Raw genomic sequence first — 20942 nt, forward strand, 5'->3', positions numbered from 1 at the left:
GAAATAGTGCTTTATTTCTGCCATATTTTCAGAATTGTTTTTTTAAAAAAGGTTTTATTATACAGCTCTTTGGGATCAGGAGTTAGTTTTTGTTCTGTGTTTGTACAATACCTAGCACAATGGGGTCCTGGTCCATTATTTGGAATTCTTGGTGCTACTGCAATACAAATAAATAAGAATAATAATTAATAATGTTGGTGGAACTGGCAGCACCACCTACAGGCAAGGTTGCCTTACACATCTCATTATAGGAGTCTGTTTGAACTTGCCAATAACGTTGCCAAATTTTAACCATTGAGGCTGAAATTCTCCATGCTGGGGGCCTGCCTCAGGCTGAATTTTTGGAAACTTTTTGTTGAGTTCATTTTTTTGAGCACCTCCATGGTCTGTGGCAGGGACTTGAAATTTGTCTGGCTTTTCAATCAGATGAAAAAAAAAATCTGATTTGGCCATGTTATATGCTTTTGAAAAATCATACTGTGCACATGCTCACTAGAGACTGGTAAAGTTTGGCAGCTACATTTTCCAAAGATCCTGTTTACACTGAGTACATTTGATCACAGGGGTTTAGAAGCTGAACAGGACTTTTCCTGAACTTGTGGCAGCTGGGGGCCATTGTGGTGCCTGGCACAGTAACTGAGAGTTGGGAGACTGACTCTCCTGTGCTTTCAAGGTCCCTCCTGCAGCATAGAAGAGGAAATCACCTGAATGATATGAAGAGGGGTAAGAGGTGAAATTGGGAATGGGGCAGAGGGAGTAGATTGGGACAAAGACTCTAGGGTAGAAGCTGAGAGCTGGGCTATTCAGGGGAGGATAAGGGGAAAGCTAGAAAAAGTGATGGGGACATGAACGCCAGAGGGGTGGGGGGAAGGGGAGAAATGTGCATTTACTGGGTAAAGAGATTGGGATTGGGATTAGGCACCTGCGGTGGGGTCCCGTGGAAAAAATAGTATATAAACATGACACTAAAGACTTCATCATAATTCATATGCATAAGGGGTCTGAATTAAGATTGCTGAGGCAACCTTATTTTTGGCATTTCCTAACTTTTGAGTGCTTGACTTTACATAAGAACATAAGAATGGCCATACTGGGTCAGACCAAAGGTCCATCCAGCCCAGTATCCTGTCTACCGACTGTGGCCAATGCCAGGTTCCCCAGAGGGAGTGAACCTAACAGGTAATGATCAGTGATCTCTCTCCTGCCATCATTCTCCACCCTCTGACAAACAGAGGCTAGGAACACCATTCCTTACCCATCCTGGATAATAGCCATTAAAGGACTTAACTTCCATGAATTTATCCAGTTCTCTTTTAAACCCTGTTATAGCCCTAGCCTTCAGAACCTCCTTTGCAACTTTAATGTTCTTTTAACCTCCTTTTGATATTTATATATAGACTTAGCACCCAATTTCATGTATAAAATTAAATCAGATCCAGAAATAAGCTGGAAAAGTAGGAAAATCAAATGCATTCATTTAAATTTTAGACATTATTTTAAAAATGCTCCCACGGCATACTGTAGAACTTTCCAGCTAAAGTCTACTACAATTATTATTCTGAAACACATTAGCTCACCTTTAGTAAAATACATTCCTTTATAACAATGGTTCCCAAACTTGTTCTGCCGCTTGTGCAGGGAAAGCCCCTGGCAGGCTGGGCTGGTTTGTTTACCTGCCACATCCGCAGGTTCAGCTGATCGCGGCTCCCAGTGGCTGCGGTTCACTGCTCCAAGCCAATGGGAGCTGCTGGAAGCGGCAAGGGCTGAGGGACATACTGGCCGCCGCTTCCAGCAGCTCCCGCTGGCCTGGAGCAGCGAACTGTGGCCACTGGGAGCTGCGATCGGCCGAACCTGCGGACACAGCAGGTAAACAAACCGGCCCGGCTTGCCAGCGGTTTTCCCTGCACAAGTGGCGGAACAAGTTTGGGAACCACTGTTTTATAAATTCAGTACTTCTGTAAACGATCTTCCTTGGGCTGTCAGAATTTGAACCTGGACCATCAGCACTAAAAATATGAGTCCTTTAGCTTCAAACTGCCTAAATTCTCTAGCTGGCAGCTATAGTAGACTAAGGGTTTGTCTACACTATGCAATTAGGTCGAATTTCTAGATGTCGATTTTTTTAGAAAGTGATTTTATATAGTTGATTGTGTATGTCCCCACTTATGACATTAAGTCGGCGGAGTGTGTCCACAGTACCGAGGCTAGCGTCGACTTCTGGACTATTGCACTGTGAATAGCTATCCCACAGTTCCCGCAGTCTCCGCCGCCCATTGGAATTCTGGATTGAGATCCCAATGCCTGATGGGGCAAAAAACATTGTCATGGGTGGTTCTGGGTACAAGTCGTCAGGCCCCCCATCCCTCCCTCCCTCCGTGAAAACAACGGCAGGCAATCGTTTTGTGCCTTTTTTCCTGGGTTACCCGTGCAGACGCCATATCACGGCAAGCATGGAGCTCACTCAGCTCACTGTCACCATCCGTCTCCTGAGTGCTGGCAGACGTGCATTGCTACACAGCAGCAGCTCATTGCCTTGTGGCAGCAGATGGTGCAGTACGATTGGTATCTGTCCTCATTGTCTCCTGGGTGGCCTTGGTGAGGTCGGTTGTGTCACCTGGGCAGACATGGGTGCTCCTGGCAGACTTTGGTAAGGTCTGTCAGAGCGCCTGGACATAAATGGGAGTGACTCAGGTCATTCTCTTCTTTAAGTTTTATCTAATGGAGATTCAGTCCTGCATGGAATATTGGCAGAGGGATAGCTCAGTGGTTTGAGCATTAGTCTGCTAAACCCAGGGTTATGAGCTCAATCCTTGAGGGGCCATTCTGCCTCAGGCTGCTCTCCCAGCCAGCAGCACCGTGAGCACCCAGGAGATGATGATGGCTAGTAGTCATATTGCACCATCTGCTGCCAGCCTACTTCCTCTGTGAAAGCAACAGCTGACAATCATTTTGTGCCTTTTTCCGTGCGGGTGCTATATTGCTGTCAGCATCGTCATCCGCTTCCGCTTCCACTCTGCTCTCCTGCTCATGCCATACCACGGAGCCCACTCAGATCACCTCGGCAGTTGTGACCATTCTAAATACCACGTGCATTATTCAGCACTATATGCAGAACCAGAACCAGAACCTGCAAAAGCAGGCAAGTAGGCAACGGCAGCGCGGTGAGGAGAGTGATGAGGACATGGACACAGACTTCTTTCAAAGTATGGGTCCCGGCAATTTGGCCATCCTGGTGGCAATGGGGCAGGCTCATGCGGGAACGCCAATTCTGGGCCCGGGAAACAAGCACAGATTGGTGGGACCACATAGTGTTGCAGGTCTGGGACGATTCCCAATGGCTGCGAAACTTTCGCATGCTTAAGGGCACTTTCTTGGAACTTTGTGACTTGCTTTCCCCTGCCCTGAAGCGCCAGAATACCCAGGTGAGAGCAGCCCTCACAGTTCACAAGTGAATGGCAATAGCCTTCTGGAAGCTTGCAATGCCAAACAGTTACCGGTCAGTCAGGAATCAATTTGAAGTGGGCAAATCTACTGTGGGGGCTGCTGTGATCCAAGTAGCCAACGCGATCACTGAGCTGCTGCTATCAAGGGTAGTGACTCTGGGAAATGTGCAGGTCATAGTGGATGGCTTTGCTGCAGTGGGATTCCCTAACTGTGGTGGGGCGATAGATGGAATGCATATCCCTATCTTGGGACTGGATTACCAAGGCAGCCAGTACATAAACCAAAAGGGGTACTTTTCAATGGTGCTTCAAGCACTGGGATCACAAAGGACGTTTCACCAACATCAATGTGGGATGGCCAGGAAAGATACATGACGCTCGCATCTTCAGGAACTCTGGTCTGTGGGAACGGCTGCAGCAAGGGACTTACTTTCCAGATCAGAAAATAACCGTTGGGGATGTTGAAATGCCTATAGTTATCCGTGGGGACCCAATCTACCCCTTAATGCCATGGCTCATGAAGCCATACACAGGCACCCTGGACAGTAGTCAGGAGCTGTTCAACTATAGGCTGAGCAAGTGCAGAGTGGTGGTAGAATGTGCATTTAGATGTTTAAAAGTGCGCTAGTGCAGTTTATTGACTCTGTTAGACCTCAGCGAAACCAATATTCCCATCATTATTACTGCTTTCTGTGTGCTCCACAATATCTGTGAGAGTAAGGGGGAGACGTTTATGGTGGGGTGGGAGGTTGAGGCAAATTGTCTGGCCTCTGATTATGCACAGCCAGATACCAGGGCGGTTAGAAGAGGACAGCAGGGCGCACTGCACATCAGAGAAGCTTTGAAAAACAGTTTCATGACTTGCCAGGCTACGGTGTGAAAGTTCTGTTTGTTTCTCCTTGATGAAACACCCCGCCCCTTGGTTGACTCTCCTTCCCTGTAAGCCAACCGCCCTCCCCTCCCTCCTTTGATCACCACTTGCAGAGGCAATAAAGTCATTGTTGTTTCAAATTCATGCATTCTTTATTAATTCGTCACACAAATGGGGGGATAACTGCCAAGATAGCCCGGGATGGGTGGGGGAGAAGGGAAGCACCGGATGGGGTGGTGGTGGAGGAGGGGAGGATGGAAGGACAAGGCCATACTGCACTTCAAAACTTGTTGAATGCCAGCTTTCTGTTGCTTGGACAGTCCTCTGGGGTGGAGTGGTTGGGTGCCCGGAGGCCCCCCCCACCACGTTCTTGGGCATCTGGGTGAGGAGGCTATGGAACTTGGGTAGGAGGGCGGTTGGTTACACAGGGGCTGCAGCGGCAGTCTGTGCCTTTTGTGCACCTCAGCCATATGCTGGAGCATATCAGTTTGATCCTCCAGTAGCTTTAACATTGCATCCTGCCTCCTCTCATCACGCTGATGCCACCTCTCCTCTCATTCGTCCCTCCTGTACTCTTGCTCGTTGTGCTGCTGGCATGCAGTGGTAAAGTGTCCTACCATGGAGGATGGAATAAGGCCGGCCACCCCAGAAACCTTTTGCAAAGGTTTTGGGAGTACATCCAGGAGAGCTTCATTGAGATGTCCCTGGAGGATTTCTGCTCCATCCCCATACACGTTAACAGACTTTTCCAATAGCTGTACTGGCCGTGAATGCATCCCAAGTCTTCAGGGCAAATTAATCATTAAACACGGTTGCTTTTAAACCGTGTATTATATTTACAAAACTACACTCACCAGAGGTCCCTTCTTCGCCTTCTAGGTCCAGGAGCCCACCTTCGGTGGGTTGGGAGAGTACTAGATCCAGGGTGAAAAACAGTTTCTGGCTGTTGGGGAAACGGTTTCTCTGCTTGCTTGCCGTGCTTCAACCTCCTCCTCATCTTCCTCGTCCCCAAAATCTGCATCCCTGTTGCGTGAGAGTCCATTGACGGAGTCCACGCACAGGGCTGGGGTAGTTGTAGAGGCACCCCCTAGAATGGCATGCAGCTCATCATAGAAGCAGCATGTCTGGGGCTCTGACCCGGAGCGGCTGTTTGCCTCTCTGGTTCTTTGGTAGGCTTTTCTGAGCTCCTTAAGTTTCACGCGGCACTGCTGTAGGTCCCTGTTATAGCCTCTGTCCTTCATGCCCCTGGAGATTTTTTCAAATATTTTGGCATTTCGTCTTTTCGAACGGAGTTCTGATAGCACGGATTCATCTCCCTATACAGCAATCAGATCCAGTACCCCCCATTCAGTCCATGCTGAAGCTCTTTTGCGATTCTGGGACTGCATAGTCACCTGTGCTGAAGAGCTCTGCATGGTCACCTGTGCTGATCAGCTCGCCGTGCTGGCCAAACAGGAAATGAAATTCAAAAGTTCACGGGGCTTTTCCTGTCAACCTGGCCAGTGCATTGGAATTGAGAGTGCTGTCCAGAGTGATCACAATGGAGCACTCTGGGATAGCTCCCGGAGGCCAATACAGTCGAATTGCGTCCACACTACCCCAAATTGGACCCAGCAAGGTTGATTTCAGCACTAATCCACTTGTCGGGGAGGAGTACAGAAACTGGTTTTAAGAGCCCTTAAAGTCAGAAAAAATGGCTTTGTAGTGTGGACGGGTGCAGGGCTAAACTGATCTAACGCTGCTAAATCTGACCTAAACTCGTAGTGTAGACCAGGGCTAATTAACTTTCTATATGGACCAGCCACTAAAGAGCACCAAGATCGTTTAGACAATCTTCCACCTGAAAATCACCCATTCACACCAAACTTGGTAATAACTAGCTGGCTCAGTTGTAGGGCTGTAATGTAAGTAACCTTCTGATAAATCCTTTCTGAGCCTTCTAGGTCAGAGTTCTGGAGCTGCCTCGGCGCTCCAAAAGCTGAGAAATATCTACATCGAAAACTAGTCTTGCTCCAAAAGAATTCAGTGACAAAACTATTGACTTCATTGGAAGCAAAATCACACCCTTAATTTTTCAAGCAAAATTGTTAAATCCCTGCCTCATCTTCATCCCAACTCCTTGCTGAGGCAGCTCCCTTTGTTCTCCTTTCTTTGTCCTAATACAATTGCAAAGGCAATTGGTTTGTGTGATGGAAGGGTTTGAATCCTTCAATCATTCATATTTAATATAAAATAGAAAGACTGATAAGATGAAATGATCCAGAAAATACACTATAAATCCTGACGATTTAAAGACAAACTGAGCTTGATTCAGACTAACACCTCCAGGCAGGAACCACTGACTGGGAAACCAGAAGTCTGTCACTTTGGTCCTCAGGGGTGGGCAAGATCAAAAGGAGCATTTGAAATGCTAGGCTTTCTAAAAAGCCTAGGTCTGGAAGCATTTTCCAATTTCTATGTCTACATCATTGACCTTACAGCGGCACAGATGAACCACTGCAGCTTGTGCCACTGTAAGGTCTCCTGTGTAGCCACTCTACGCCGGCAGGAGAGAACTCTCCTTGCGACATAATTAAACCACCCCCAGGGAGTGGTTGTAGCTATGTTGGTGGGAGAGCATCTCCTGCTGATACAGCACTGTCCACACTGGTGCTTTTGTCAGTGAAACTTTTGTTGGTCAGGAGGGTGTTTTCACACTCCTGAGTGACAAAAGGTTTACCGACAAAAGTGCTAGTGTAGACATAGCCTGAGACAAAGAGGGGCTGATGCTAGAAGGTGAAGGAGGTGCACAGGAAGCAGAGACTATTGTACCTCCCCAAAGACGGCATATCAGGTCAAATTTATTGCAGAGAGTTTCAAATGCACAAATGATTGTTCATTAATACCTAGCAGTCTTCCATTTAAAGTCAATAAAAGTTGGATGCATAATGCCATTGCACCTTTAAAAGTTCCCCCACATGTTCCATCACATGAAGGCAGACAACTAAATATTGACAAATTTTGTAAGTGCTTGAATACAAATGCAAGAAGTTTAAATACAAAGATGGGTGAATCGGAGTGCCTGGTATTAAATGAGGATATTGATATAATAGGCATCACAGAAACTTGGTGGAACAATGACAATCAATGAGACACAATAATACCAGGTGACAAAATATATAGGAAAGACTGAGTAAGTCATGCTGGTGGGAGTGGCACTATATGTGAAAGAAAGGATAGAGTCAAATATAGTAGAAATCTTAAATGAATCACACAGTATCATAAAATTCCTATGGATAGAAATTCCATGCTTGAATAATAAAAGTATAGCAATAGGAATACACTACTGACCACATGACCAAGACGGTGAGGGTGACTGTGAAATACTCAGGGAGATTAGAAAGGTTACAAAAACAGAAAACCAAATAGTAATGGGGGATTTAAACTATTCCCATATGGACTGGGTACATATCACCTCTGGATGGGATACAGAGATTAATGACTGCTTCTTGTAGCAGCAAGTTCTGGAACACACAAGGGGAGAGGCAATTCCTGATTTAGTTCTAAGTGGAGAACAGGATCTCATCCAAGAGGTGAATATAGCTGAACCTTTCAGTAATAATGACCATAAAATGTAATTACATTTAACATCCTTTTGTGTGTGTGTGTGTGTGTGTGTATTACATTAAAGAAACCCAACACAGTAGTATTTAACTTCAAAAAGGGAACTACAAAAAAATGACACTAATTAAATGGAAATTAAAAGGAAGTCACCATAATAGAGGCTCAAATTAAATATATACCCCAATTTATAAAAAAGGACCAAAAGAATGCCACCATGGATAAACAAAGTAAAAGATGCAATGAGTAATAAGTCACCAGAACTGGATGGTATTCACCGAAGAGTTCTGAAGGAACTCAAATATGAAATTGCAGAACTACTAACTGTGGTATATAACATTTAAATCAGGCTCTGTACCAGGTGACTGGCGGATAGTTAATATAATGCTGAGTTTAAAAAAAAAAAAAGACTCCAGAGGTGATCCTTGCAATTACAGGCCAGTGAGCCTAATTTCAGAGACAAACTTTCAATCTTACACAGGGCAGTGGCAGCAACAGAAGAGCGCTATGTAAACTCATAAGCCTGTCTCTTTCGCCAACAGAAGTTGGTCCAATATAAGATATTACTTCACCTACCAATGTCTCTAGAATTATCAGACACACAAATGAACATGATTTGTTGGGGAAGAGACAACACGGTGTTTGTAACAGGAAGTCATGCCTCATAACCATATTAGATTATTTGAGGGGCTCAGCAAACAAATGGTCATGGGGGATCCAGTGGATATAGTGTACCTGGATTTTCAGAAAGCCTTTGACAACATCCCTCACCAAAGTCTCTTAAGCAAAGCAGGCAGTCATGGGATAAGAGGGAAGGTCCTTTCATGGATCTATAACAAAAGACAGGAAACAAAGGGTAGGGAATAAGTGGTTTATTTTTCACAGTGGAGAGAACTAGATAGCCGGGTCCCACAAGGATCTGTATTGGGACCAGTGTTGTTCAACAAATTCGTAATAATCTGGAAAAAGGAGCAAATAGTGAGATGACCAAGCTTGCAGACAATATAAAATTACTTAAAATAGTTACATTCAAAACTGACTGAGAAGAGTTTCAAAGGGATTTCACAAAACTGGGTTACTGGCCAACAAACCGGTAGATGAAATTCAATGTTGATAAATGCAAAATAATGCATATTGGATAATCCCAGCTACACATACAAAATTAAAGGGTCTAAATTAGCTGTTACCATTCAAGAAAGAGATCAAGTAGTCATTGTGGATAGTTCTCTGAAAACATCTGTTCAATGTGCAGCAGCAGTCAAAAAAGCAAGCAGAATGTTAGAAACCATTAGGAAAGGGATAGATAATCAGAGAGAAAATATTATAATGCCACTGGATAAAGCAGTGGTATGCCGACACATTGAATACTGTCTGCAGTATGGGGTGGTCACCCCATCTCAAAAAAGATCTTTTAGAATTGGAAAAAGTACAGAGAAGGCAACAAAAATTATTAGGGGTTTTGAACAGCTAAAAGGCATCAGCTTCCTCCAGGCCCTGGGGGTGCTCAACCCCCTGCTCAGCCCCAGGACCCACTCCACCCCTTCTCCCAAACCCCCACCACTGCCCCGCCTTTTTCCACCCAGTTCTGCCCCCTCACCCAAGTGTGCCCTGTCCTCCACCTCCTCGCAGTGCCTCCTGCATGCCGGGGAACAGCTGATCACAGCGGGAGGGAGGTACTAGAAGGGTGTGGGAGGAGTTGATCAGCAGGGCGACCAGTGGATGGGAGGCTCTGGGGGAAGAAGGGGGCAGCTGGCTGCTGGTGGGTGCTAAGCACCCACTAATTTTTTCTCTCTCTTCTTCTTTACTTCTATTATTAACTCTTTAGTTTTTCGTTATTAAAGGATTGGCATCACATAATCAGTGGGGAAGATTTTAGTTATATATTGACCTGGCTAAGTGGCTGATCCCTTGGGATTAGAAGGACCCTATATTTGATGAAATTGGTTTTCAGTTACCACACATCATAAACTCCAAAGGCCACCAGACAAGTGATACCTATGGAGACTGCATTTTTGACTTCTCGTTAACCAGAACTTCACTTTTGTCACTAGCTTGGTATAATCTAATGATAGAATACCCACCAGATTGGGGTGAGTCTGTCCTGTTTCTCAGCAGGCTGTCCTGAATTTGGCATCTTCAGCTGTGACCCACTGAGACAAGGTGACAGGCCATTCTTACGTTAAGTGCTGATGTAACATCAATCAGCATGCCTCATCTGAGAATGGATTAACATTTTGAATGGGTCTCATGTTCAAAAATGGTCTCAGACCCTGATCCATAAAGGACAGGGGTGCAGACGGGACAATTGGGAAGAGGTATTTTGAGACATTTCAAGTCAGATGGTATGTCCAACGTGAAGAAAGGGATGTAGCTATGAATGGCTGGGAGACTGAAAAGGTCAGGGTAAGAGAAGGAAAAATGTTATCTTCTAAATGCAAGCTATTTTAAAAAAAACCTCAATAACTAACCTATGGAAGACTTGGCTGGATAAGTTTTGCAAACTTTAAGACTCACTATGTTCAGCATGCTCTCCTTTGTTTTACTCTGATCTTCTCTCTCTAGCCTTTAATTAGATCTCTGGACCTCTGCTGTGGATTGGGAATTTCATGCAGACCCATCCTAGAAAGTCCACTTCATTTGAGATTCTCAGTAAAAACAGCACAAATAAGGAGTCCCCTCCCGTCAGGCATGTCACTTGCAGGGCAGTGTTCTAATGAACACATGAGAAATGCTTACTGAACACAGATGACAACTGATCTTAAAGAGGATGAGGTGACAGTGTTTGGAATAATCTTTCGCCTGCAGCCACAGATAAACAGGAATATGTCTGTGACTCAGAGAACTGAGGGACAGATCCTTAGTGGGTATAAATGGACATGGCTCTGTTGATGTCAACATAGCTATGCCTCTTGGTTTGAAACCCAAACTCTGTGATCCAAAACAGGCAGAGGAAGGTTAAGAACTTAAGAGATATGGTTCCTTATTCTCCTCTGAGTTTCACTAGTGGAAATCGGGAGAAATTCCACTGCAGACAATGGAGAGTCACAAGTTTAAAACTGCTTTAAGTCAGGGCAGAATCAGGAATGGTGTCTAATCCAAAGGTCACCGACATCAATGGGAGTTTCTTCATTGACTTTACTGAACTTTGGACCAAGCTACCCGTTCCTTGAATTACTACAGCAGTAGAGTTGCCAGCATTTCTACAGTAGTCAGCCATGTTCTGCTTCACTGAATCTAGGAGAGCCTTGGGGCCATACTCCCATTAACATAGTTGTCACAAAACAAAACCAAGTACTTGTGTGTGTTCTCTCTCTGTTTACCATGTAAATAACTTACTCCACTGTGCAACAAAGCTGGAGTGAGCATGCTTTTGCATTTTATCTGTGCAAAGCATCATGTACGTCTATTACACCATGTCCAAATGTTGATAACAATAATTAATAATAATAATCATGCTACCTTACCAAATAGTATAGTGATGATTTATACCTTCCTTATGGTTAGAAGATCTGGGTATCTGTGCATCTCTGGAACTATTGATAGCAACTTTAAAAACTAAAAAGAAATACATTGTTTTATGAGTGAGAACCCTGGCATTTGCTTTCATATTTAGGATAGATTTCCCCACCCCCACTCCAAATCATCACTACCCTCTTTATATCTATATTATAAAGCTTGCCGTACGATTAACTGTAATCAGATTAAATGTTGCCAATTTTAAATCATTGCTGATCTAGTTTGATCCCAATGAATAGGCTAAAATATGCAGTAATTTGTACAGCTGGCAACACTTTTAGGAGCAAATACAGGGTTTTGTTTTTTTCCCCTGAGTTTGGGAGGAGGGGAAGAGCAAAGGAAAGGAACTTGAAATTTCAACAGTTTAATGTTGCTTCAGTGCTTAGTTTAAGTATAAAAGAATCTCTGAGGCTGTTCAAGATGTGCCAACAGGTCAAAGTGCTTTCTAGTTCATCTAACAACTTCTTAATAAAGTAGTAACTGTTTGAGGATTTGACAAGTCCCAGGGGTCAGGAAACACACGTTAAACAGTCTTACAGCAGTTTTTCTCCTTCAGTATTGAACTGATACTGTATGACGTAAAAGGAGAGCTTCCATTCTCTTGCATGCTATCTCATTCTTTCAATCTCATTTTTGAGTGCTAGGATGTAGGGACTTTTCATCTTAAATATAAATCATGCCCAGTTCCCTACCAAAAAAAAAAAAAAAAGGAGACGGATATGAAGGAGATAAGTGAAAGGGGGAAGAGAAATAAAGGAACGGAGAGACAAGAAGAGTTAAAGGACAAACATTCTTCTTTTCCTCTATTTCCTGCTTTCCCTATTAACTCCTCTTCTTTTTCTTTCACCCTCCTTTTCACCTTCTTTTACTATCCCCTTTTCTTTTCTTTTTCCCACCCTTTCAACAATTTTTCTTTTACCTTCCATTATTTTTATGTAGATGTATTAAAATGAGCATATTCAAAGCTCTAAATATTTGTTCCTTAGTTCCAAAGCCATCACTACAGGAAGTCATGGTTTCCTGAAAGGAAACAGGTCTCCCCAGTGGACTTCACCAGCCTAGAAGGACATAGGTCCAATTCACAGGTCATAATCCAAAGGTCCCAAAACATTTCCAAAACCTCAGTATGAGACACCATCCAAAACTTAAACAGAGAAAATTCCATATTCTTCCTTTCATGATCTGGCCATCACAAAAGACAGGCTGATAGAAATCCAAGTTGTCTTATCCACACGTAGAGTGAACACCCTTCATAGTGAGAAATACTTCACTGCAACCAAATAGAGACCCCGTGGGGTTCACCACAATGTTCACCACCTAGAACAGCTATATGTTAAATATTCTGAAGCCTCCCCACTATTCTCTGCTTGTCCCTTATTCACAATCATTTTATTGTGTTCAAGACTTTGTATTCAATTTCCATCCGTCTTCTCTTCTGTTACTTCCATCTTCTCCATCAAGTTTTTAATTAATTAATTTTATATTCTTCAAAGTCTTATGTTTCATCATTCTTTTACTAAGATATCTCATCTCCCCAGCTTTGCTTTCCTATCCCTCCTTATATAAATTCCTCAGCACCTAAAAAAGTTAGCTCTGGTGTCCTGGTCAAGTTCCAGTTGGGTCATTACACTCTGTCTACCTAATGTGTCCAGTAGATTAGATACTCTTCATAAAGTATTCTCAATTTTCTACTCTGAGCATTTATGAAGTTTTGCTGTGCGCTGTTAAGTGATTGCTGCTTCTGAAGGAAGTCAGCTCTCTCTCTCTCTCTCTCTCTCTCTCTCACTAGGGTTTCCAGGAATTCAGTTTTTGACTGGAATGCCTGGTCGAAAAGGGACCCTGCCGGCTCTGGTCAACACTTCTGACCAGGCCGTTAAAAGTCCGGTGACATCTTTTGCTGAAATTTCAAATGTTGACTGAAAAACACAGGACAAATTATTCACAATAATTTTCATTCCAGTTTTTAACCAGCTCTAAAACTGAATTTGTTAGTGAAATAAATATGAACTGTTATAATACAATGAAAAGAGATCTTGTTTTAATCTGATATTCTACTTGTTTTACATGGCCTCTGGATTTTTTTTAATTTTCACTGTGCTGCAGAAGTATGTATTGAAAACAAGGCAGGATTCCACTTTTTTGGTAGGCCTGTGAAACAAGTTGCCACTATAACCTCTCTGCCCCCCAAAACTGACTCCTAACCCAGCCTTCCAAGCCTCTTTCCCAAACTAACTCTTGTCCATCATGATCAGACCCCTGTAAACTCTACTGTGTATGAACAATACACTTTCTATTTTAATAACTAAATAAGATAGCTACGTGTCCCCTGAAAATTGGGACTATTTCAGCCCAGCATCTGCCTGTCAATGCACACAGCTCTATTGCTGAAGTTGCAGCTGTGATAAGGCCATGCTACTACTCTAATGTCTTGGGGGAAGAATTTTCTTGCACTTCCTTTGTCTACCAGGCACTTCTCTGGTCTATGCCTCAAGTTTATTGTGGGGATCAGAATTTGGCCTATTATAGTTAAGGGATAATCTTTGTTGCTTTGTAGTACTCAAACAATAAATGACTTTGATTGATGGCTAAAGCAAAGATGAGATGTTTATTCCATCTCTAAGGCTGTTAATTGCGAACATACTAGAAAGCAATGGGGGATAGTCAAAATTACACAATAAACTATAGCGCAAAAAAGAACAGAAATGTGCTTCTCTTTCATCAGGATCTCAGTGTAGTACTCAACATCTGTCTCAGATTCTAGTGACAGATCAACACACTTTGGGGCGTGAACATTAATAACTCAGCATGAGCGAAGCAAGACCTGATTAATAGCCTCAAAGCACACCAGGTTGGGCCTTCTTCGAAAGGATTATGTGATCACCTACATACTGTATGAATCAACAAGGATTTTCAGTGTCATTTGTGAGACCTGTAATGCTATTATATCTATCAATCCCTTTATTTATAACAGTCACCACTGTATCTGTTGTCTATACACAATATATTCAGCATCACTGTAAAGATACAAACATGTTACATGGGTTCTGCAGGGCTTGTAACTCTATTTTTCAATAACAAAGGACCAAATCCTGCATTACTCAGGGGGAAAAATCATGTTGACTTCAACTGGCATTTTGCCTGTGTAAAGTGTATAAGGTTTAGCCCAGGATGAGTAATTACCAAAATACACACCAGATCCCTTCCAAAGAGTCATCTTGCTGATGTTCTTTTGTCACAAAGCCTAGAAAATGTACTGTAATAAGTGAGTACATTGCCATTAATTGGCATACCATGTATTTACTGATAGATTAGTCCCTGAGAGTCAGTCTCATTTACAGCATGAGGCATAATATGATAATATGTAAAGGAAACAATTTTGGAAAACAGATGCAAACAAAACCACAGAGTAACATTTCCCTTTGATGTGTGGTGCTGTATCACAGCCATTTAACTTAATCCCACAAATAACAACCCTACAGTTGCATATTGAAACCATGTAAAATTTACCAAATGCTGTAATACTTTGTAATGATAAAGTATTTTGACTGTTTTTTAAAAATAAATTTACTTTACAGTTACTAATAACAGCCATTTACCAAGACATCAACATTAAAATTGGCATCTTATGTTTATTATTTTATACAGATTCCAGATTCACTCGTACTCCAGTGCTGTCACTGAATAATTTAATCTTTCTTAAAACAAAATCAATATTGTTTTCTGGTTTGTACTATATCTTTCTCTCAATGCAACCATCATGTTTTCAAACCTTTCTGAAAATGATCCTTCCCTTACCCAAAAAACCTCTCCTTGTGCAAGTATAATTCTGGAAAGCTGTATTTTATTTTGATCAGTTCCTCTTTTCTTTAAGAAAAAAACCCTGAAGCATAGACAAGCAAGCGTAATATATTACCTCTGTTGGCTTAGCTGGACAGCAGCGGGGGCTTGTAATAAGGATGTGGTAATACACCACAAGGAATCTGTAGACTCATAAAACCTGACCTTATAAATCTCTACGTTTATCAATTCCATACAGCAGCCACTCCCTGCGGTGGAAGTCTCAGACCAATAAACCTGCAGTTGATAACCATATAATTTATCCTCAGTTTTTTCCCCACCAAGCCAGCTAATCATGCTACATTAATAACGTCTGTAAAAAATTGAAATGTCATTTTAAAATAAAGATACCATCTGATCATTCTCGTTACCCTACATACAATTAAAATGTTAAGCAAATGAATTTACATGTATAGCAAAGCATCCTAGAAATGTTTAATTCATATGTTTGTATCTCTTTTTTTTTGAAGTGCCTTCTGCCATGAAATACTGTTTTTCTCTTTTCTCACTTTATTTAGCTTCCTAAGTTAGGTCAGCTTAATAGTTTCTCTCACTAAGTGATATAAATTCAAGGAACAGGGACACAGGTTTATGTTGCAAGTATGCTGAAACTATGGAATATGTCCTCTTTTTTAAGGTTGGCAGTACCTTTAAAACACTGTGATTCCTGGTTACGCATCTTAAGAGCATTAAGAAGCAAACCCTGTCCCTGCACCAAAGCAGACTTCAGAGGCTTGGCACAGGGGAACTCTGCAAGGGGTTGGAGTGGGGGGAGGAGTAATCCTCCCGCCAGGCCTTGGAATGGCAGCAGAGAGGCAGAGGCTGCTTATTGAAGCCTGATGGCTGGAGTAGGTTGCTCTTTTCTCCCTTTCTAACAGTGGTGGAGGAGAGGCTGGCAGATGAGCACAGGCCCGACCCATCATCAGCTCATTTACTATTCATATTCGAACAGGGGCCTAGAGCCCTTAACCAAGCTGGGTACTGTACAACCCCACATTGCCTTGATCCTTAGTGCCAGAGCCCCTGCAGAGCTATGGTCCACAGAGATGCTCAGGATGTATCCCCCTGCCCCTTCTCACTGTCCTGATTCCTGCATAGTGGGGCAGGGTTTTCCCTAAAAAACAGATTTCTACACTCCTTGTGCACCCAGTTTTGAATGCAGAAGGGCTGCTGCTGGCTTAGGTCCTAAATTTGAATGTAGAAAGTGACTAAACAAACATTCTTCTCTGCTTCCCAAGCCCATATCCTCCCACACAAGGTTTCCATTTTCAGCTACACACACATGATGTGCACCAACAAAACTGCCAGGCTATTATGATGTTCAGTCAGAAAGTCTGGTGACTTAGATGCAGCCTGGCCAGCAATAATGAGGATGAAGTTTGGTTTATTCACCTAATATTCATGTTACATTTAAATGTAATTGTGCAGCAGACCCCACCACAATGAGCCCAACTCTGCAGCAAGTCCACATGCTAAATGCCTATTAGAGTTACTCAGTTTCATATAGAATTAGCTGCAAAATCAGGTCCAATGTGAGTGATTTGTTCTTTTAGCTCCATAAGAGTTAATAGTTGTTCAAATAAATCTCTTACACTTCAAGAGGAGATATGACCCTGACTTCTGTAACTTACAAGAAAAAAAAACATACCCAATAAGATTAATTCAGATCACACTGAGTGACAGATCACGGTGCAACATTTGTTATATTTCTATATCTTACAAGTATCCTGTGAATGCAGTTGGCTGGTATGTGTTTAAAAGGGACAATTTTAGGTTGAAATGAGACCCTAAAAAAATATATATATATTTTTTTAAATCAAGGTCTGGTCTGATCTGCATGGTTATTAAAGGTCCTATGGCACTTTTCTTAAGAGTAGCGGTTTGTCCTGTGTCCTCAGCCAAGAAGTTACTCTTTATTCCTGTTGCCTTGCAGTGTTACGTGTGTGGGACTTGGCTATCATCCTCCACCCGAGAGTAGGCTGCACATTAGTATGTACTGTATATAGTTTGCAAAGTGCACTAGGATGAAAGAGGCTTTAGAAACTTAAAATGTTACTAATGAGAAATTCATAAATATAAGTAACTTTCATTCTTAATACTTTGCTCTCCACTGAATGCCCCTGGGCATTCCCAGTAATGCTTATGTTAATGATCATTATATTAGGCAAGGCAATCTAGGTGGGAGTTGATTCTATAAAGCTTAATTTTAGGTGAGTAGTTCCATTGAAATTAATGGAACAAATCTGCCCAAGATAGGGCCCAAGTCTGTAAGCTTTACACATGGGAATAGTCCCATTAACTTCAGCAGCCCAGATTATGTCCTTGTTTTAGGATTTGTCTACACAACACCAACACAACAAAAGAGAAAAGGAGTACTTGTGGCACCTTAGAGACTAACAAATTTATTTGAGCATAAGCTTTCGTGAGCTATAGCATCCGATGAAGTGAACTGTAGCTCACGAAAGCTTATGCTCAAATAAATTTGTTAGTCTCTAAGGTGCCACAAGTACTCCTTTTCTTTTTTGCGAATACAAACTAACATGGCTGCTACTCTGAAACAACAAAAGAGGTGTTTTCTTAATTTTGGTTAACTAGCTGTGAGTAAAAGAGCAATGAAGGCTTTTAACTCATGTTGACAGCTAGAGTAAAAGCCTATAGGCGAGCTGGGGGTTGAACTCAAGTTGCTAACCCAAGTTAGAAGCAGAGTTGCTGTGTCTTCACTGCCATTTTAACCCAAATTAACTAATTCAGGTTAGCTAATCTGAGTTAAAAACTTTTTTTTTGCAGTGTAAACATACCCCCATACTCAGCTTTGCAGAGAAGTAAAGCTAAACCCACCAAAACATGTGCCATCTTGGTAAGACTGAGCTACCTGCATCTTAGGTCTGAGTCCAGCTGTGGGGCAAATCTCAGCCCCTGCCCTCTGGATAATCCCACCCAATTCCAGAAACATGTAGTCGAGGAGAAGACAGACAGGAAGGGGGAGTGGCCAGAACTGCTTCCAGTCTAATGCACTAGCCTGTGGAGCTGGATAGTAGGGTGGATGGAAAGTATACTGAATCATAGAATGTTAGGACTGGAGGGGACCTCGAGAGGTCATCTAGTCCAGTCTCCTGCACTCATGGCAGGACAAAGTATTATCTAGACCATCCCTGACAGGTATTTGTTTAACCTGCTCTTAAAAACCTCCAATGACAGAGATTCCACAACCTCCCTAGGCAATTTATTCCTGTGCTTAACCACCCTGACAGGAAGTTTTTTCTAATGTCCAACCTAAACCTCCTTCGCTGCAATTTAAGTCCATTCCTTCTTGTCCCTATCCTCAGAAGTTAAGAAGAACAATTTTTCTCCCTCCTCCTTGTAACAAGCTTTAATGTACTTGAAAACTGTTATCATGTCCCCTCCCAGTCTTTTCTTTTCCAGACTAAACAAACCCAGTTTTTTCAATCTTCCCTCATAGGTCATGTTTTCTAGACCTTTAATCATTTTTGTTGCTCTTCTCTGGATTTTTTTTTCCAATTTGTCCACATCTTTCTTGAAATGAATCCAGTAAAGAGGTGTCAAGTCAACTTCCTCCTAAGAGCAGTCAGGGAGAAAAGGATGAATTTTGACTCTTCAAGACACAGTTTATTTCTGGGTCTATGGCTAGGAGTGCAGCTACATGCTACCTCGCACTAAAGGCTGGGCAGACAAGCTCAGTCTAGTTTTACTGGTTTCTATTAATTTAGCGCCAGATTCTGTGAGCAATGAGGGCAATCAGCATCTTGCAGGAGCCGACTCTGAATGGTTAAGGGATTGCAGGAGTATGGGTACAGGACTGGACCAATAGTTGGTATAACATTGCAAACATATACCCTGATGTAGGCTGATAGAGTATGAAACAAACATGCCAACAAAAATGTTCTGGAACAAAAAACCCACACTAAAAACAAAAAATCCAAACATAGCTATATCCAAACATATATATATATCAATCCAACCTGGCTATTAAATCACCAACAAGAATAAGCAAAGTAATAGCAATGGCAGGCTAATATAAGAGTTCTCTTTCCAGGATTATTTTTTCCTGAAAGGCAATCTTGAAAAGCAAAAGCAGATAGATCTCATTTTCCTGTAGCTGGGGAGTCTCTCTCTCTCTCTCTCTCTCTCTCTTGTTTTAAGATTTTTTTGTCTTTACTGTAATGCAAATTTGCAGTCAAAATTGACCATATTCTAGTCTCTGAATCAAGTGATCATTTTTAAAATTTGTTTTAAGACTACATCAATAAAGTATGCAATTATACCTAGTAAAATTATGGGGTGATATCTCAGCCCTATTAAAGACATTGGAAGTTTTGCCATTAACTGCAATAGGGCCAGGATTTCACCTATGGAATTTACTAGCTGTATTTTATCAGTAGAGTATGATAAAGCAATTCTGAATTTAATTGACACATCTAACGAATTATTTACAAATGAAATAAATAGTGTATTTTAAACAAGTTTTCTGTTTGCCAGAAAGTATTTTTATCATGTTAATATTTGTTTTTACTCTTTATCAAGTCCATCATAACAATGAGACTTGATTGAAAATATGTACCAGATGAGTGGAAACTGTTACTTTTAGTGTATAATGTAAGATGGTAAATTGCAAAAACTGGGCCTGCCGCTACATCTCCACAGAGTTGATGCGTTTTCTTATTATAGAGTTTATGGTCTGGATCCTGCAATAACTTTTGCAATGGCCAATCTTATTACAAGATCAGGTCCTAAGTGTGTATGTTCATGTACCAAATACTTGGAGTGAAATCCTGGCCTCATTGAAATCAATGGCAAAACTCTCACTAATGTCAATGAGGCCTTGCGTGCTGATTGTTACCTGTCACTAAGGAGAAGAAAAGCCATTCTCTTTGGATTGGAGCCTGCAATTTGTTGTGGGAGGCTGGATTTGTTTAATTGGGACTTCGCCCACGTGAATAAGAGTGTGGAAAGGGCCCTTGTGTGGAGGAAGTGTGGTGTAGTGGATAGTCACTGGACTAGGACAGGAGATTTGGGTTCTGTTCCCAGCTCTTCTACTGGCTGATTGTGGGTAGTTGCTGTACCCCAGTTTCTCTAGCTATAAAATGGGGATAATGATACTGACCTCCTTTGTAAAGCACTTTGAGATCTGTGGATAAAAAGTGCTATTGAAGAGCTAGATCTTATTGTTTGGAAAAAGCAAGAATAACTGCATATATATAATCTATATGTTCAGAAAGCATAAGAAATATTGCAGAGGTTAAATCTTAGTTCTGATTATTACTAAATGAGCTTATAATCATTTAGGTACTACCTTGCTATGGATGTATTTCCTATAATAACATTTGATATGGACAGGAAAATATTCTGAAACTCCCCAAAACAGGAACAGTCTCTTCAACCAAGTTTGTACAGTGCTTGTTGAGATGGCACCCCAATTATGATGAGGCCTCTGGACAGAACCATAAGATAACTGATGAATAATAACAAGAAGATTCAGTATCTGTGCAATCCATGGAAGGTCTATTAAAGCAAATAATCATTATGAACTATCTCATTGGTAAATTAAATTGACTAGTAGAAAAAAATTACTAGTTACTATTCTTTTCGTGTGTCACTGGCTTTTGTAACTTATGGCTGAGGTGCCTAGAGTCTTGAACAAGTCCCCTTGTTACTTT

This window comes from Dermochelys coriacea, chromosome 4 (genome assembly GCF_009764565.3).
Source record: "Dermochelys coriacea isolate rDerCor1 chromosome 4, rDerCor1.pri.v4, whole genome shotgun sequence".
In the NCBI taxonomy this organism is placed as follows: Eukaryota; Metazoa; Chordata; order Testudines; family Dermochelyidae; genus Dermochelys; species Dermochelys coriacea.